The following is a 16447-nucleotide window of genomic DNA, read 5'->3' as shown; positions in this document are numbered from 1 at the left end:
GACCCCTCTGCTTCCCGTGTGCCATGAGGTAGGTCAATAGCCCCTCCCCAAAGGCTCCCATCACCCTGACTTTCTCCTGGCCAACCTCAAGCCCATAAACCATAAGCCAAATAAACCTCCCTTTAAGTTATTCCATCCATTTCTTCTCACAGAAACACAAAGTCTGACAAACATAGAGAAGCGGGGCGAACGTCTCCCCACTATCTGGTGACTGAGTCCAGAGGTGAGTTAAGACATCAATGGAGTGAATCAAAGGACTGTGGAAGAACCAGAGGGCAAGATGGGCCGAGGACTGCATCCTGGGAAGCAATCAGAGTTGAGCCAAATTCCAGAGAAGTGGGCAGCCCAAGGAAGGCAGAGCCACGGATGCTCTCAGGTGAGATCTAGAGAAGGATCCTCCAGCTCCTTCCCCATTGGCAGTTCCGGAAATGAGAGAGGGCTACAAATGGGTTCCTAAGAAGATTTAAAAGATGGCTCTTCACCATCTCCCTCTCCAACAGACAGTACTGAACACTCCAGAGGATTCAATGTCCTCTTCTGGCCTTCAGGGGCACACACATTTATCTACATGTACATACCCATCCACCTACACATAACTAAAAAGCAATTTAAAAATAAAAAAAAAAAAGACAGTTCCAAGACCTGTTTATAAAGCCCTACGGGGTTAAGATGGCACGGTGTCAGACAGTACTACCATTTGCCTACCAAATAAGTTTTTACCATCAAGTGGGTATCCATCCAGTAGTCCCAAGATTCCCTTCACTTCCTCCTTTGCCTCCTCAGTAGCCTGTTTGTTGTGGTCCATGATGCCCGTGCTTGGGAACACTGCAGAGCTGTGCCATTATCAGCAAAGCTCACCCACAGCACCACCTGAGATGTACCCACGGCTTCTCATTCTCATTCACTCAACAGGCGATGGCCCAACCTCAGACACATGGAATCCATCATCACCTTCAAATGTTGAAACCCTGCCTGCAGGAAATTTGGAGAAAAATGTAGAGGTGAAGTTGGTTTGGCCAAAGTGTAAGTGTGGTTTGGGAGAGGACTTGCAGACCTGAGCCCCATTGGTCTTGTACTAAGCAGCAGTGAGGGCCTTGGGGGCTCTCTAGTTTTCAGAGGATGTATATACACATCCCAGACACTATGGAGACTCTGTACGGAAAGGGAGTGGTGGTCCATAGAAGAGGCTCCTGGTGTTTTGCTAATTAGTTTTTAGCTTGTGACCAAACTCTAAGCTAATAACTTAAGGGCAGAGGGACAGATTTGGGCTCCTAATTTCAAAGGTGTCCGTTCACCATGCTGGGCCCGGCAGAGCAGAGCAGTTTCCTATCACAGTGACCAGGAGTTAGAGATAAAGGAGATTAACACAGTGTTTCTTAACCTTCCTAATGCTGTGACAACTGCGGTGACCTTCAACCATAAAATCGTTGTTACTACTTCATACCTGCAATTTTGCTACTGTTATAAACAATAATGTAAATTTCGGATATGCAGGTGACCCCTGTGAAAAGGCCATTCAACCCCAAAGGGATCACAACCCCTTTGGAATCACCGGATTACAGGACCGGGTCAGGGTATGATGACCCACTTCCTCAACTAAGTCTTGCTTCCTGTACTTCACCACCTACCAATAATGCTATCATTTTAGGAAACTATGATGGGATTAATCCATTGTTGAGATCAGAGCCTCCTGGATCATTGTTCAATAGATCATTAGCAGGCAATCAAACCCCTAACCCATGAGTCTATCAGCAACTTTAATTCTCAAACCTCATTTGCATATGTTCATAGATAACATGTAGCACACTGACTATATACACTCAAAAGATGCTGTGGTAGTACGGCACGACTTCTTACCGCTATTGCTATTGTTAACATTTGGTACTTCAGGGTGTATCTTGGTCCTTTCATATGCTAGGCAAGCTCTCGACCACTTCACCAGCTACATTCCCCCAAGGCCTTTTATTTTGAAGTGACTTATCCAAGAACTTGATGACTGGTTTCAAAAGAAGAGCCAAATTTTCAATGCTCAATGCAATTCTTCTAACTACCCTTAGCTTTTCCTTCCACAGCAAATCTGAGATAATGTATACCATGCTGGGTCTGGAGAGATGGCTCAGCTGTTAAGAGCACCTGCTGCTCTTCCAGGCAGAGAAGCAGAGCTTAGTTCCTAGATCCCATCAGTTTCCAGAAGCCATGTAAGGTGGCTCGCACCTGCCCATAACGCCAGCTCCAGGTGATGTGACATCCTTTCCTAGCTCCTTGGGAACATGAATTTATGAGACCCACACTACTTGCATGCACATAGCCATAAATACAAAATAAACCTTAAAGAATGTCAGCATGACTCAAATGAAGGATCACTCCTTCCCTCACCTCTTCTACCCCATCCCATCCCCAGTAGAACACAAAAGAAAACACTTAGTAGCCCTATGGGGTAGGCAGGTGAGTAACCATTTGAGATCTAGCCTGCTCGATCGATATATACTGTTATAAATCATAATGTAAATATATGATATGCAGGTGCTCTTAGGCGATCCCTGTGAAAAGGTCATTTGACCCCAAAGGGGTGGCAATATATATAAACATAATATAAATGTAGCACACTATAAACAAAAACAGGTTTGCATAAGATCGTTTTAGCTTCTGTCCAAATTGGAGATTCTGCAAGGGGTATCGCCTCTTCTCATTAATGTCACAGTAGCTCTCTTCACAGAAAAATGGAATCGTATCTTAGGAAAATGTGCATGGGGCTGGTGTGGCATGGGTTGGAGAGTGAGAAGGGATATGAGTTGGCTCCAAGCACCCGAAACCCTGCCTTGTCAGAGAGTGGTTAGATTTACATTGTGCAAGTTCCGGAGACTAGAAGAGAGCTGGGGTGGGGGGGAAGCTTTTGCCACAGACAAAACAATGTTTCCTGTCTAATTGGCAGCTCTGGGTTTCTGTGCATGCATGCTACAGTTGCTAGGTCTTCCAGGATGGTTTCCCTTTTCCTCAGTGCACAGTGCTCTTTCCTGCAGGAAAGTCTGTTTTGTCTGGAGTGAGCACACCCACTCCAGGTCTCCTCTATGTGTGTGTGCATGTTTTTCCATCTTTTAACCTTTTTTTCTGTGACACTGGGAATTGAGCCCATGGCCTCATGAATACATTCTAGCACTACTGAGCTACAGTGCCAGGCTCCAACTTCTTACTTTAAACATACTTTTCTTGGCATCTAAAATATGTCCCTGACAGGCAGCACATCATATCTGGAGCATGTTTCTTTACTTGTCTGTTTTCTTTAATTAGAGCATTTATTTAGCCCATTTACAGTTAATGTAATGATTACTAAGGCAGTGTTCGTGTTTGTCCTCTGTCCTATCGTTCTTAGAAAGAATGAGAGGTTTTTTTTTTTTTTTTCTTTTCTCCCATCAGAGTTCCATTTTATGTTTAACAGGTACTATATGGCATTTGAAGTATTTTATTGTTTAATTTTGCAGATATATTGTTTTGTTAGTTTTCTTTTACTGAATATTGTTGGCTTTACAATTAAGATCCTAAAACAACAAAGCGTGAGTAATTACAATTTAACATCAGCATTCAAAAACTTAACACCCGTACACCACTCCCTCTTCTCTGTGCTGTTGTCATTATACAAATTACATCTTTATACATGATGTCATCAATGGCATTTTATAAGTACTAATTAAATCAGAAGAAAATGTTTATATAAAAGAAAAAAATCAACATGTATATTTTATTTTTATTTTCCTGCCTAATTCTATTTGGGTGCCTGGATTTGTGTGGATTTGAGTTACTGCCTAGTGTCCTTTCACTGAGGCTGCAAGAGCTCTCAATATTTCCCCGACTCTCTCCCTTCCTGTGCTAGACATCTAACACAGCACCTCTTTGTGTGCCAACTGTGTGTACTCGCACTGATCCACACTTCTAGCTTCCAGTCGGTACTTTCTATGTGATCCCCTAGCAATAAAGTCTGTCAGTTTTTGTTTATCCGAAAATACCTTAATTCCTCCTTGACTTTCTCTTTGTGCATGTGTTTGTGTGTAATGTGAAATTATGCACGTGCACGCACAGCCGTGTGCATGTATATGTGTGTGTGTGTGCGTAGAGACCAGAGATTGGTGTCAGGTGTTTTCCTCCATCTCCCCCCACCTTCTACACTGAAGTAGGACCTCTCACTTGCCCTCACCCTTGCTGGAGCTCTGTTGAGGCTGTGTTTTTCCTTAAGTGACTTTCCTCTACAGATTGTGTGAAGTCTATGTTTTTGGTCATCTACAACTTCCTCCGAAGGGTCTGTGGGGTTTTCGTGTTCGGGTGATGCTCAGACAGGCAGTTCTTTAAATTGTCTGAGACCATATGTCTCCCAGCCTTTATGGAGGGACTTTGTGTCTGTTACAGCATGCCTTCAGCAATCTGTATACTCTTTAAGGTCTTGGCTTTACTTCACTTTCTGTCCTCAGCTGAAAAGGTGAGTACCTTTGCAAGATTTCCCCCCAGCATATACATAGCCATGCACGTTGCTTTCCATGTCCTTAGAAATACATCAGGAAATACTCAGTGGTTAAATACACTGAGTACTCTTGCAGAGGACGCAAGTTCAGTTCTCAGCACCTACATGGCGGTTTAAGACCATCTGTAAGCCAGGTTCCTAGGGCTCTTAAGCCCTCTCTTCTAACCTTCCTGGGTAGCAGGCACATTTGCCGTGCACATGCATGAGAGCTAAACTCATGTGTACGTAGACTCTGCATGGACAGCACACACACAGGTCAGCTTTCTGGCACCGGAACCAACATGCAAGCTGTTTAGTTTCAAGGAGGAAGGTTTACCTTGGCTCCCCATTTCTGAGCACTCTGCCGGTGATCTTTTGTTCCCACTGCTTTGGGGTCTGTGGTGAGGCAGCACACACCTTGGTAGTCAAGGTGGCCAAGAAGGAGGAGGGGCTGAGTCACTGGGACCCCAATATATTCTTCAAGGAGTCTCTTTCAGGACCTAACATCCTTTGCATACGTCTTACCTTATCCCATTTGCACCAAGCCTTTAACCTAACTGCAGGAGGACAATCAGGGCTCAAACTACATGGGGCCAGCAAGACGGCTGAGAGAGTAAAAGGTAAAAGTGCCTGCTGCCAATTCTGATGACCTGTGTTCGATCCCCAGGACCCATGTGTTGGAAGGTGAGAACCAACTCTGTAAGTTTCCTCTGATGGTCACACAAATACTTTGATATGCACCTCCCCCACCCCAACACATGCACACAATAAATGTTAAAACAAACAAACAAACCCAAAACAACAGCAAAACAAACAAACAAAAACCCTACAACAGCTCTTCCCCTGGCTTGGCTTTTTAACAACAATAACAACAACACAGTAATAATAATAAAAAATGTCCCCTTCACAGCAGTCCTGACACCCAGGATGTCACCCAGGCAGATGAAATGCTAAAGAGTGACCAGTGACTATAAGAGCGCAGGGCTGCTTGCCCAGAGCAGAGACTGAATGAGACCAAAGCTTCTAGAATGGAGCACTTCAGGAGAACTGCCTGATAAAAGTCAGTGGCTTAAAAAAAAAAAAGTTGGAGAGGACTCAGGACAGAGGCAGATGCACACAGAGAGGTGAAAGTCACGGGCCATGGGGGAAACACCAGGAAAGCAGAAGTGAGCCGTGAGAAGTGGCCAAGGTCAGCCAGAGAGGGTGAGTCACCAGGAGACCAGAACAGAAGCAGGAAGAGCGATAGGAAATGATGGCAACACTGTTTAAATAAAGACAGCCCCCCCCCCAGAAGCCTGGGCTTCAGAGTTTGCAGGAGTGGGTGGGCTGCTCCACCCTCTCTGCCACTGGCGAGGAGGAACGGCAGGTGCGAGTAAGGGGCAGATGCTGCTGGTGCTGGCTTCTAAGGACTTAGTGCTTCCTCGGTTTGAGTTGTTTACACATAGCCTATGCTATTCTAAAACAGTGCATTTTTGCCTTATGTTCTGTAAAACAGATCTCTCTTTAAAAGCTTCAACACCATAGAAACATTTGTCAAACAGGATGGTATCATCAAATATGTGATTAAAAATCATTACAATAAATATCAAGTCATTAGGATACATAGCACTCCTCCACGAACCACTCCCCTTGCTTTGGACAACACTGAAGTGGATGTCTAAGATTTTCTGTACTTCCAGAATGGTGTGGGTGGGTTTTCACACCCCGTCTACTGAAAATGAGGGCATCCTTGGTATCTGTCCGAATAGGGATGCACTCAAGACTCTGGGGACTGGGCTGCGATGGAACATGTGGACAGCAATGAAAAGTTCCACCTTTTCACTAGCTACACATTAGGAAGAGACAGAATCCTTAGCAGGCAGCCTAAGGCCAAGGGGCTGATGTCCAAAGAGGAGACAAGATGAAGGACCCACACTCACAAGTACCTGGTAAACTGAAAGTCTTAACTATGGTTATGCCTTGTTCTGCCATTTTTCATGGCAAAAGGCAGCACTGTGAGGCGTGCATGGGTGAAGGTGGCTGCTGCCAAGTCCGATGACCTGTGTCCAATGCCCAGGACTCACGTGGCAGGAGAGAGAGCTGCTGATTCCCACAAGTTGCCCTTGGATCTCTACTCAGGTGCTGTGGCAAGCACATGCAGACATACATGTTCACATGTGTACATGCATGCAGACACATGATAGATTAGATAGATAGATAGATAGATAGATAGATAGATAGATAGATAGATAGATAGATAGATAGATAGATAGACAGAAAGATAGACAGATAGATAGACAGATTAGATAGATAGATAGATAGATAGATAGATAGATAGATAGATAGATAGATAGATAGATAGATAGATAGATAGAAAGATAGACAGACAGATTAGATAGATAGATAGATAGATAGATAGATAGATAGATAGATAGATAGATAGATGGATGGATGGATGGATGGATGGATGGATGGATGGATGGATGGATGGATGGATGGATGGACGGACGGTTGGTTTTAAAACATTTTTTGCCAGATGGTCAGGAAGTTGAGGTTCCCATTTCTGGATAGTTATATAACCTTTTGTAAACCATTCCCCATACCTTGGTACGGGAATGTCACATGGTTCTTGGGAAGAAGCTACAAAAAAGAAGCCAGCACACGGGTTATCATACAGTAAACAGATGCACACCCAGGTTCTAACTCTGGCTTTGCAGGAAGTGTCCTCTGACATCCAAGAAATAAATACTGCACAGAACTGCTCTATCATGGGATACCCTTCTGAGATATGAGCTCCTCCCCAACAGAGACATTCCATCACTGATATGTGCCAGGGATGCTCTGAAGGACTTCCACATGACATACTGGAGATAACCCCAAAATGCTATGATCATACCCATGTTGGTTCCAGGTTGAACGGAGCTGTGGCTTGTGTGAGATCTGAGTGTTCCCTGGGGATCCATTATTATTAAAGTCTCTGTCCCTACATGGGTACCATTGGGAGAATAAATAGTTCCAGGTTATTCTAGGAGAAAGTTCTCAGGTTATTGGGTACATGTTGTGGGGTCCATACTCATAGTCTCCCCCTTCTATGACAATGCAAGCTCTTCCACACACAGTCTCCCAGGGCCATGCTGTCACTAACAAAGGCAAAACCAAAGGGGCTGCCTAATCGAGACTCTGACATTCCAAAACCGGGAGCCAAACAGCCCCTTTTCTCTACTTACAAGCCAAGCAGGGGCCTCCAGTGTTCCATTAGAGTGATGGAGACCCAATTAACCTCACAGGCAGATGAGGGGTGGGCACACCTCTCCTGACTGCTGGCCAGCACTCTTCTCATGATTCCATTAATCCAAAGACATTTTACAGAGAGATGTTTAGGAAGTATACCAAATACAATAGTTTATTGACCACATCTCCCTTTTTCAGTAGCCACACTGAAAAGCGCCATGTTTGTAATTCTAGGAACAGGTATCTTGCTGGCTTTCCCTGAAGCAGAGAGTACCCAAACAATTAGGGTTTCTGATATAGTCAAAGCATCAATATTGAATGAGAAAAAAAAATGGGACCTAGATATTTCCCCTGCATGTCGCTAGATACTAAGACATGTCAAAAAGAGAGAGAGGGAGGGAGGGGGGAGGGAGGGAGGGAGGGAGGGAGGGAGGAAGGAAGGAAGGAAGGAAGGAAGGAAGGAAGGAAGGAAGGAAGGAAGAAGGATCCTGTCTAAATACTGCAACGTGGTGGAATCTGCGCCATTCTTTTGCCACCAACAGACCTGACACTGTGTGAGTTCCACACAGCTCAAAATTAGCCTCCCTTAAAGAGGCTCACTCAGGCTGTAAACTGCCTGTCACTTAATCACTTGGAAGAGGATCTTCAATTCAGAACCCACTCCAAAACAGGGGTATATGCTCTAACAGGATCTGTCCTGAACACGCCAGGATTTCCTTAAAACATCCCAGAATAACATTATATTCCATACATCCTCATTCTCAATATGCCTTTCAGACTTGACTGTATTCTAGTGGCCAGGGATTAGACAAAGACTACTGCCTCTCAGCAGACAGCAGGTGAAAATGAATAAGAAGACTCCAGCTGTCAAATGAGGTTAAGAGTCTACAAACTAGTGAGGGAGTGAGAACATCGGCACCGTTTAAGATCTTTATATAAAAGAGAGACTACACAGACGCTGCCGATGCTGTGTGGATTGGAGTCCCATTTTGTCAGTGATGGTAAGGGTGGGTGATGGTAAGGGTGGGTGATGGTAAGGGTGGGTGATGGTAAGGGTGGTGCCTACAGAGAGCTGAGGAGGGATGTAAAGATCCCTTATTACAGCCAGTGGATTCTGTGGATGAGCAAACTCTGTCTTGGGGTCACAAACGCCAACCCTAAGGTCACAATAGTAGTTGAGGGGACACCAGGAAGCAGAATAGGAGACCTCTGACTTCCAAGGTAGCGCTGTCTCACTTACATGCTGCCGAGGACAAGTACCATGTTCTGATGACATGCAAGCTACTAAGACTTTCTGCCAGGCCAGGGAGATGGCTCAGTGGTTATGAGCACAGACTGCTCTTCCAGAAGACCTGGGTTCAATTCCAAGCACCTACGTGATAGCGCCCAACTATCTGTAACCCCAGTTTCAGGACATCCAACATGGCCACACAGACAAACATGTGGGCAAAGCACCAAGCACATGAAATTAAAATAAATTTTAAAAAATGTAGTCTTAATTTAATCTTTAAACAGGGTTGGCTGTGTCTGTATGTTGCAGGATGAGCTATTTTAACCTCAAGTCACCCCTCAAAACAAGAATGGTACACTAATTACCATCCTGTCAGCTTCCAGGACAAGCAGACACTCCGAAACACACAGCCACTCACCAAAAAACCAGGACGCTCACAGAATGAGAGGCCAAAGACACAGGTCATCTTTAACTAGTCTCAAAGGACTAGTTTTCAATGTTTGACATCTCCCATCCTGGTCTCTGCTGTGCCTCTAACAGATTACAAATTAAGAACATGTTTGCAGAGTGGAATTTTAAAACCACTGCATAACCCAGGTAATAGTTCCTGGACTCAGTCTAAAGAGAAGACACTGTATCTCCCTGGTACGAGTTACTCAGGTCAGCACAGTGTCTCCTTCTAAACCCTTTGACCTACAGACTCATTCTGGTTCACTCTGGGCATTGTGCATGTCAGGAAAAAAAACCACTCTATGAAACAGCTACTCTCATACCCAGACTTTATTATTTTAAAATACCACTCATTATCTAATATGTTAATTCTTTCCCACATGTAATCACTAGAGAATGCACTACTTGACTCCAGGAGCCCTTCTGTCAATTCTTTTCCTTCATATCTTCCAACACATTTACTGACTGTCTATCAGCTATATGCCCATTATATCTTAATATAATATATTAATATATATATTATATCCATAGAGCTATCCCTGAGTTCAGCTTTTAGAAAGATCCAGTTTTAATCAAATAAATGAAGTGCAAAAGCCAGATGCATAGAAATCTCTGCCCTGTCAGCTCATCCATTAACACCACTCAAATTCTACCTTACAAGTCCAAATTAAGCCGCCGGCGAGCCCTACTGAATTTGCACATAGACCTGTGATGTTATCAGCCCAGCACATATGCGATCTCTCAGCATGAATAACCCTGGCGGATGCTATGTAAAATTTCTACAACAGACTCCTGAACTCGGGGGCATATTTGATGACTGCCCAAAACCTCAGGAGGTCCAGCCCTAAGCAAGACTGCATCTAATCTATGGTCCAGATCAACGCTTGTCTTCCGCCAAGTGAAGCACACAGTCTGCCAGGCAACCTTCAGTGACTGGAGGGGAGGTCTAACTCTGTTTCTCAAGGTAAGTATGGTTTTCGTCTCAACTGTAACAAATTTCATGAGTGTTCCTTTCCCGACTCACTTAGAGCCTTTGATAGATGACATAAAATCTCTGGTGATTATACTACAAAGAGTAATTATGTGAACGTTTCTCGTACTGAAGCAAGTAAATTGGAGCCTTATTCAAAATTCTGCCAAGGAAATTTTAAATTAAACACACTAGTCTATTCTCAAAAGAAAACAGAAGAATGTCTTTTCAGGAGGGAGTAGGGGGCACAAAGGTAGTTCTTCTTCAGTTTACCATGAGACAGTGGGGACCAGGGGCTGCATCTGACACAATTAAAGGTCCTCAGTTGAATGGTGTCAGTGAGAACCCCACACATGGTGGCCCGCAGACTCCAGCCTCGATGGAAGTGTCTGCCATCGAAAACCATTGTGTTTTGTGGTTTGTTTTTTTTTAAAGATTAAGATTTCAGGGTCCTGAAACAATTGGTGGCCGTGGGATGCTAAGTGTAAGACATTTCATGTGGAACCCCTGGCAAATCAGCCCAAACCCTTTGCCTCACAACACCCTTTCTGATACCAGGGTAGGGCTTGGGTCCTAGTGTCGGCATTTCCCCATTCTACTGACTGGCTGCTCTCAAGCAAACGGAAACATACGTGGGCATGATGAAGGAACAGGGTTCTGGAAATAAGTCAAAGACATTCTCTTACTCATTTAAAATTCTGTATGGGTTTTCTTTCTTTCCTTTCTCCTCTTCATCTAGGTTGTGGGTGACTTAGGTTTCAAAAATTGTCAGAACTGAATGTTCTTGGTGCTATGCCCTCCAACAAAAACCTAACCATATGGTGATAATTTTGAAGCAAGGAAGGAAGTGAAGGCCCCTACATCCAATCACTGTGAGACCGAGACTCTCTCCTATCCCTTGTCACCATGACTACCATAACTAGCACACACTGGGGCTTGAAGAAGCTGCCTCTACATGTCACAAAGTCATCTGACTTACAGCCAATAGGACCACAATGAAGAGTGTGATCTGAGGCACTTGAGAGCAGAGACATATTTGAATTTTTTATTTTTCTGCTCTGATTTCATCCTTCCTACAGAGCCTTCTGCTCCAGGCTTGTTTGCACAGCACATAGACACTGACTGTCAAGGTCATGCAAAGGCTGATGCTCTGACTTAAAACGGAGCCAAGAGGACATACATTCCTCATAGGGGTCCGAGCTAGTGTGGGCTTAGCTTAGCATACAGTCACAAACTGCACCCTTCCAGGATGGTTCCAGAGCACAGTTTCTTCTCCAAAGGTGTACATTTTGAAGAATGTAAGACTTTGAAAACACCCAGCTTCAAAATGCAAAACTCAACCTTTCTTGTTTTTAAATCCTGGTTAAAAAAAAAAAAAAACAATACCAAGAAAATAATTTTAGAAGTAAATTTCAACCTGCTTCTAGAAAAAAGGGTTTGGAAAGGCTAAAAGTTCAAGAAGAAAATCATTTTTCCTTTAATACCACTGAATTAATTGCAGAAGGGCTGGAGAGTGAATCTGGTATACTGTGGGATTGTGGGTAAACTGTGCTAACAAATGCTGACAGTTCTTATGCTTAATGATTGAAAAATATGATAGAAAATAGAAAATACTGATGAGAATGTTTTATACGGCTGCAATTTGGTTGTAGCTGATATATTGATACATAGCTCAATAATTACAATAAAATAGAAATGTTCAGTCACAGAGAAAGTGGATGTTTTTTCAGAGGGGAAAATGTCTGCATTTGAACAAAAGTAAGTATTTAGAAAACAAATAAAATTTAACTTTTGCTTTTTAAAAAATCTGGTACGGGTAGTGTTAAATGTTTTACAGAGAGAATGTCCACAATTTAAAGTGTCAAATGAAGTTGAAGCAAAATTTAAAGGAGACCTGTCTTTTAGGTTCTTAAACACTTCCTTCAGTACTTTTCTTTTAAAAATGTTTAATACTGTATTCTGTTTTTCTTCTTTGTATACACAAAATAAATGTTTATCACATTGGTCACCTGAAATGAGCCATTCTTCAATAAAGGTCTCACACACTGAGCCTCAAAAGCAATTTATTGACATTTTTATTAATTATAATTCCACCCCTGTCCCAGAAGTCACAAAACAAAGCTGCTTGGATCAGACTAGCAATCATTAAACGAAAAAGAACTAAATAATAAGTTAAAAATAGAGAATGTGTTCAAAGGAAGCAAGAAAGTGTTGCTCATAATCTCTCTGTCCTCTTCAAAATAGACACCTTTCCAAGCCTCACCTCCCATTCAAACTGAAAACTCCACTACTTTTGAAACAAATAATTCCACATCAAGTCCATTTCAAAAGAAGCCCCTGGCTCCTCCCACAAGCCCCTTTACCTCGCTGAAGTTAAGAAAAAGTCAGAGCCCGGTGGCATTTTTCTCCCCAGCACCCACTCTGCAGCTCCTTCAATGTGAGCATCTACTCGTCTTAATTACCGTGGGCTTAAAGGAAACTGACACATTTTAGCCCCCATGCCTCCAAACTGAAAGATTGAAAAGATTTTGTCCAATTTCAGGGGAAACGGAGGTGCGTGGGCTCACCCTGTAGTTTTCAACCCCTGCAGTCTCTCTAGAAGGTTCTCCACAAGTACGGATGCCACGTGGGTATCCAGTGAGTGGGCGGGGAGTGGCCCTGCACTTTCGCTCATCTCTGGTCTTCTCACAGGAGTGTTTATAGATAGGTTAGCTGGGGTACAGCAAAATCCGTGGGTGAAATGTTCCCATACATCCCCAGGAGCTTGTGTGTCACCACCATAAGTAACGAATTCAGCGTATGTTTAGAGTGTGGGGTGAGGCAGGGACGAATAGGTCGCGCGTGAAAAAATCCCGCGTGTGAATATACACACAGAACTCTTTTCTCAAGGAGCAAAAAGGTACAATTTCGTCTTCCCGGGTGGAGACTGGCTTAGGAATTCCCGGGCGGCCCTCGCCACCAGCAATCGCGATACTGGGACGGATCTCTGGGACCAGAAGAACTGGACCGCAAACTAAAGAAACCAGCCTTTTCTGGAGCAAACGGCGGGTCTCCATGTCAAAGTAAAAATATATATATATAAATATAAATAAGTGTGTAGGGAGGGGGAAACCATTGGGGGGGTGAAGGATGCCTGGGAACAGAGAGCGGAGCTTTGCCGCTGGGGCGCAACTCGGACCGGGGCACTGGGTGTTTAGAGATCCGGGACCCAGCCAGCGGTTGGGCAGCCACCGCACGACCGGCTGCGCCGCCCCCTCCCCCGCCGCTTCCTCTCGCTCTCCCAGCCCCTTCCCCCACATGTGGGTGACGTCAAAATTCCGCGAAAAAGCAGCGTGTTGGCTCCCCAAGCAGAGGCGTGGTTCCATTGGCCCACAGTCCCCACCCCCGGCTCCCCGGGGAGGGACCAGGACCCCCGACGCCGCCCGCCCGACGCCCCCCACCCTACCCTAGATTTTGCTGGCAAATTCACTTTTAAAGAGCAAATGAGTTTCCAGGGCTATTTTCGGCCGGGTGAGGCGTGTCCTGAAGTTGAATCAGACAGGAAGACGGGAAGTTTGGGTCTTTAACTTTTTTTTTTTTTTAATCCAAGGGGGAGATGCGAGGTGGGTGAGCCGCCTGCAGGCCCTGGCTTCTGAATCCATTCCCAGCTTATCCTCTGCCACGAGGGCTCTACCTGGGTCCGCACCGACACCCACCCGAGGGTCGCTACGATGCACAACCTGGGAGATTGGGTTCACAGGTCTGCTGTCGGGTGGCTCCTGAGTATGCTTTTTGCACTTTAGGCCGCTTGGTCCCGGTGTGGGAGCCTCCAGCCTGGGCTCTTCATTTCTCAACTCTGCCCCACCCCCTCCCCTTTCTTGCAGTTTAAACCGGGTTTTCATGTCTTCCCCCACTAATCTTTCTGAGCCTTTTCTTCCTTAAGCAACCATCGGGTCTGGGAGGTTTGATTGCCTGACCACCCATTTGTCCATGAAGTAACACGAACAGTGCTCTATTCTTCCGGGGAGCCAGGGAAGAGGCGATGACCCCCAGTTCCTGGACGGAGATGTCCCTGCTCCGAGGTGACGGGATCCGAACCAGCAGCACGCCGGGTTGGAGCGTCCTCAGGGTCACCTGGCTGGCTGGTATCCGCCAGGTGAGCTTGTTAGAATGTGTGCCTAGGTGGCAGGTTCCTGCAGAAATATGCCTATAAACACCCAACACCCGGCTGCACCTTACACCTACAGGCTTTGTACACTTTCCAACCGAAACTGCTAGGCGCAAGAGGGAGGGAGACGGGAGGGGGCACGTCCTGGAGGGATGGAAGTTCGGGAAAACTCGTATTTGGCTGAAGTTTATCACTCTACCTGGGTCCTACCCAGTAAAGGATCTTTCCACCTTCGGGGGTTTAAAAAAAAAGTAGTGGTGGGGAGAAAGAGCTCTTATTAATCCTGGCGCCACCCCCGCAGCAGAGCACACTCGTGCTTCTGCACACCCGAGTCCACACGCAAGGAAATAAGTACACTTGCCCCTAAGGCATACCGGCTTTTCCCATGTGCTAGCTGGCGCACTTTTTATTTAAAAAAAGAAGAAAGAAAAGAAAGGGAAAAAAAGAAATGAAGATTTTTCAACACGTGGTCAGAGTGGCAACCGACAGAGAAAACACAGTCCCAGTCCCAACCTCTCCAGGGACGTGCTGCCAACCTCCGCACCCTCTCACGCCGCACCCCACGTGCGGACTCGCAGCGACGTTCACCTTCGGGAACCCTCATTAGTAGGAGGGGGAGGAGGATGGGGAAGCTGACGCAGAGGGCCTCTCCTGCAGGACGCGCTTTAACTTTCCCATCTCCAGACAGAGGGGCCTCCGTCCAGCGACCCTCTTCCCCCCTCCTCCGCAGCCCTCCCAGCCTCAGGCCACCTCTCCCACCCCCAAGATCCCCTCCCCGCTGGAATTTCACTGCAAAGCCAAGAGTGGGGGATGGAAGAGGCGAGGGGCCCTCCGCTGGCTCTGGGAGAACCTGCCACCCAGACTTTATCCTCCGGGTGGGCTAGCCCCGACGACGACCACCCGCCTCTTTTCCGCCCCCGAGCTCCGGATGCTGTCTTCACTGGAGATGCGGAGGAGACTAGCCTTCGAGTGGTGTGGGGGAATAAAAGGATGCCGCCCCCCCTACCCCCCCCCCCCGCCGCCCAGCTTCTCTGTTGAGGTAGATGAATACCTCAGTACAGCTCTGACGCCCCGTACTTTGTGCCCCTCTGCAGGAGCAGTGTCAGATCTGCTCCTTGGAGGTGGCCCTGGGGAAATTTTGAGTAATTGCTTTATGGGGTCATAAAGCATAAATTCATATATCTGTGCAGGATAACACCGAGACCTCTATTCGGGAAACCCATCTTGATTAAACCCCACAGGTGATGGACAGAGTGCACTAGACAAGCGTCACCTTGGGCGCAGGACGGTTCCGTCTTAAGTTCGCAACTTGAGTTTTTCAATGAGTTCTCCCCCACCCACCTCCGAAAGCTAATGGCTTCCATTGCAATTACACATTTTCCTCGCCCGCCCCTTCCCTCCCCTTTCTTTACATGCAGTAGATTGGATACTAATTCCCGCTGCCATTGATAGGGTCCGAGGAGCCCAGGCCCCTGTGCGGGCCTAGCCCGCCCGGGTCCCCGCTCTCCCTCCGCCCTTCCCGGGCTTCCTTTTGATGTAGCGGAGAAGGCTTCCTACTTTAAAAAAAAAAAGTAATCTGCCCGGTAACAATCAGCGCGCAGTAGCAGGAGCCCCAGAGCTATTGGCTATGCAAATAGAGGGAGGGGAGACGGCGCCCCAAACTCATACTCACCCTTTTAAAGTGATATCCCCTCCCCCCGCCCACCCCTTCCGCCCCACCCTCGTTTAAAGGGGCTGGCCCAGGGCTGGAGTTAATCGCTTGCACCTCGGCTTTATTGCCTCCCCTCCCGGGCCTTTCCGAGAGCCCACGGGTGGTGCTCCCACAGCGTGCCACCCCCTCCCCCCCCCAGCCTCAGCCTCCGCTAGCCTTAAGCGTCCCTGATCATCCCCCCTTCTTAAGGAAGGAGGGACTCAGTGCCCCCCCCCGTGTGCCCAGAGAGGTGCAACCCA

The 16447-nt window shown here is 46.2% G+C and overlaps 1 long non-coding RNA gene and 1 pseudogene across 3 annotated transcripts in view; both read right to left on the bottom strand.

Moving 5' to 3' along the window:
- The window catches only part of 9330179D12Rik (RIKEN cDNA 9330179D12 gene), a 63031-nt gene that overhangs the window by 43701 nt on the left and 2883 nt on the right, over window positions 1–16447 (bottom strand). The gene's annotated exons all lie outside the window — the stretch shown is intronic.
- Gm18995 (predicted gene, 18995) lies at window positions 607–1135 on the bottom strand (annotated as a pseudogene).

Source organism: Mus musculus, chromosome 6 (genome assembly GCF_000001635.26).
Source record: "Mus musculus strain C57BL/6J chromosome 6, GRCm38.p6 C57BL/6J".
Classification (NCBI taxonomy): domain Eukaryota; kingdom Metazoa; phylum Chordata; class Mammalia; order Rodentia; family Muridae; genus Mus; species Mus musculus.
This window is presented reverse-complemented; position numbering and strand designations above follow the sequence as displayed.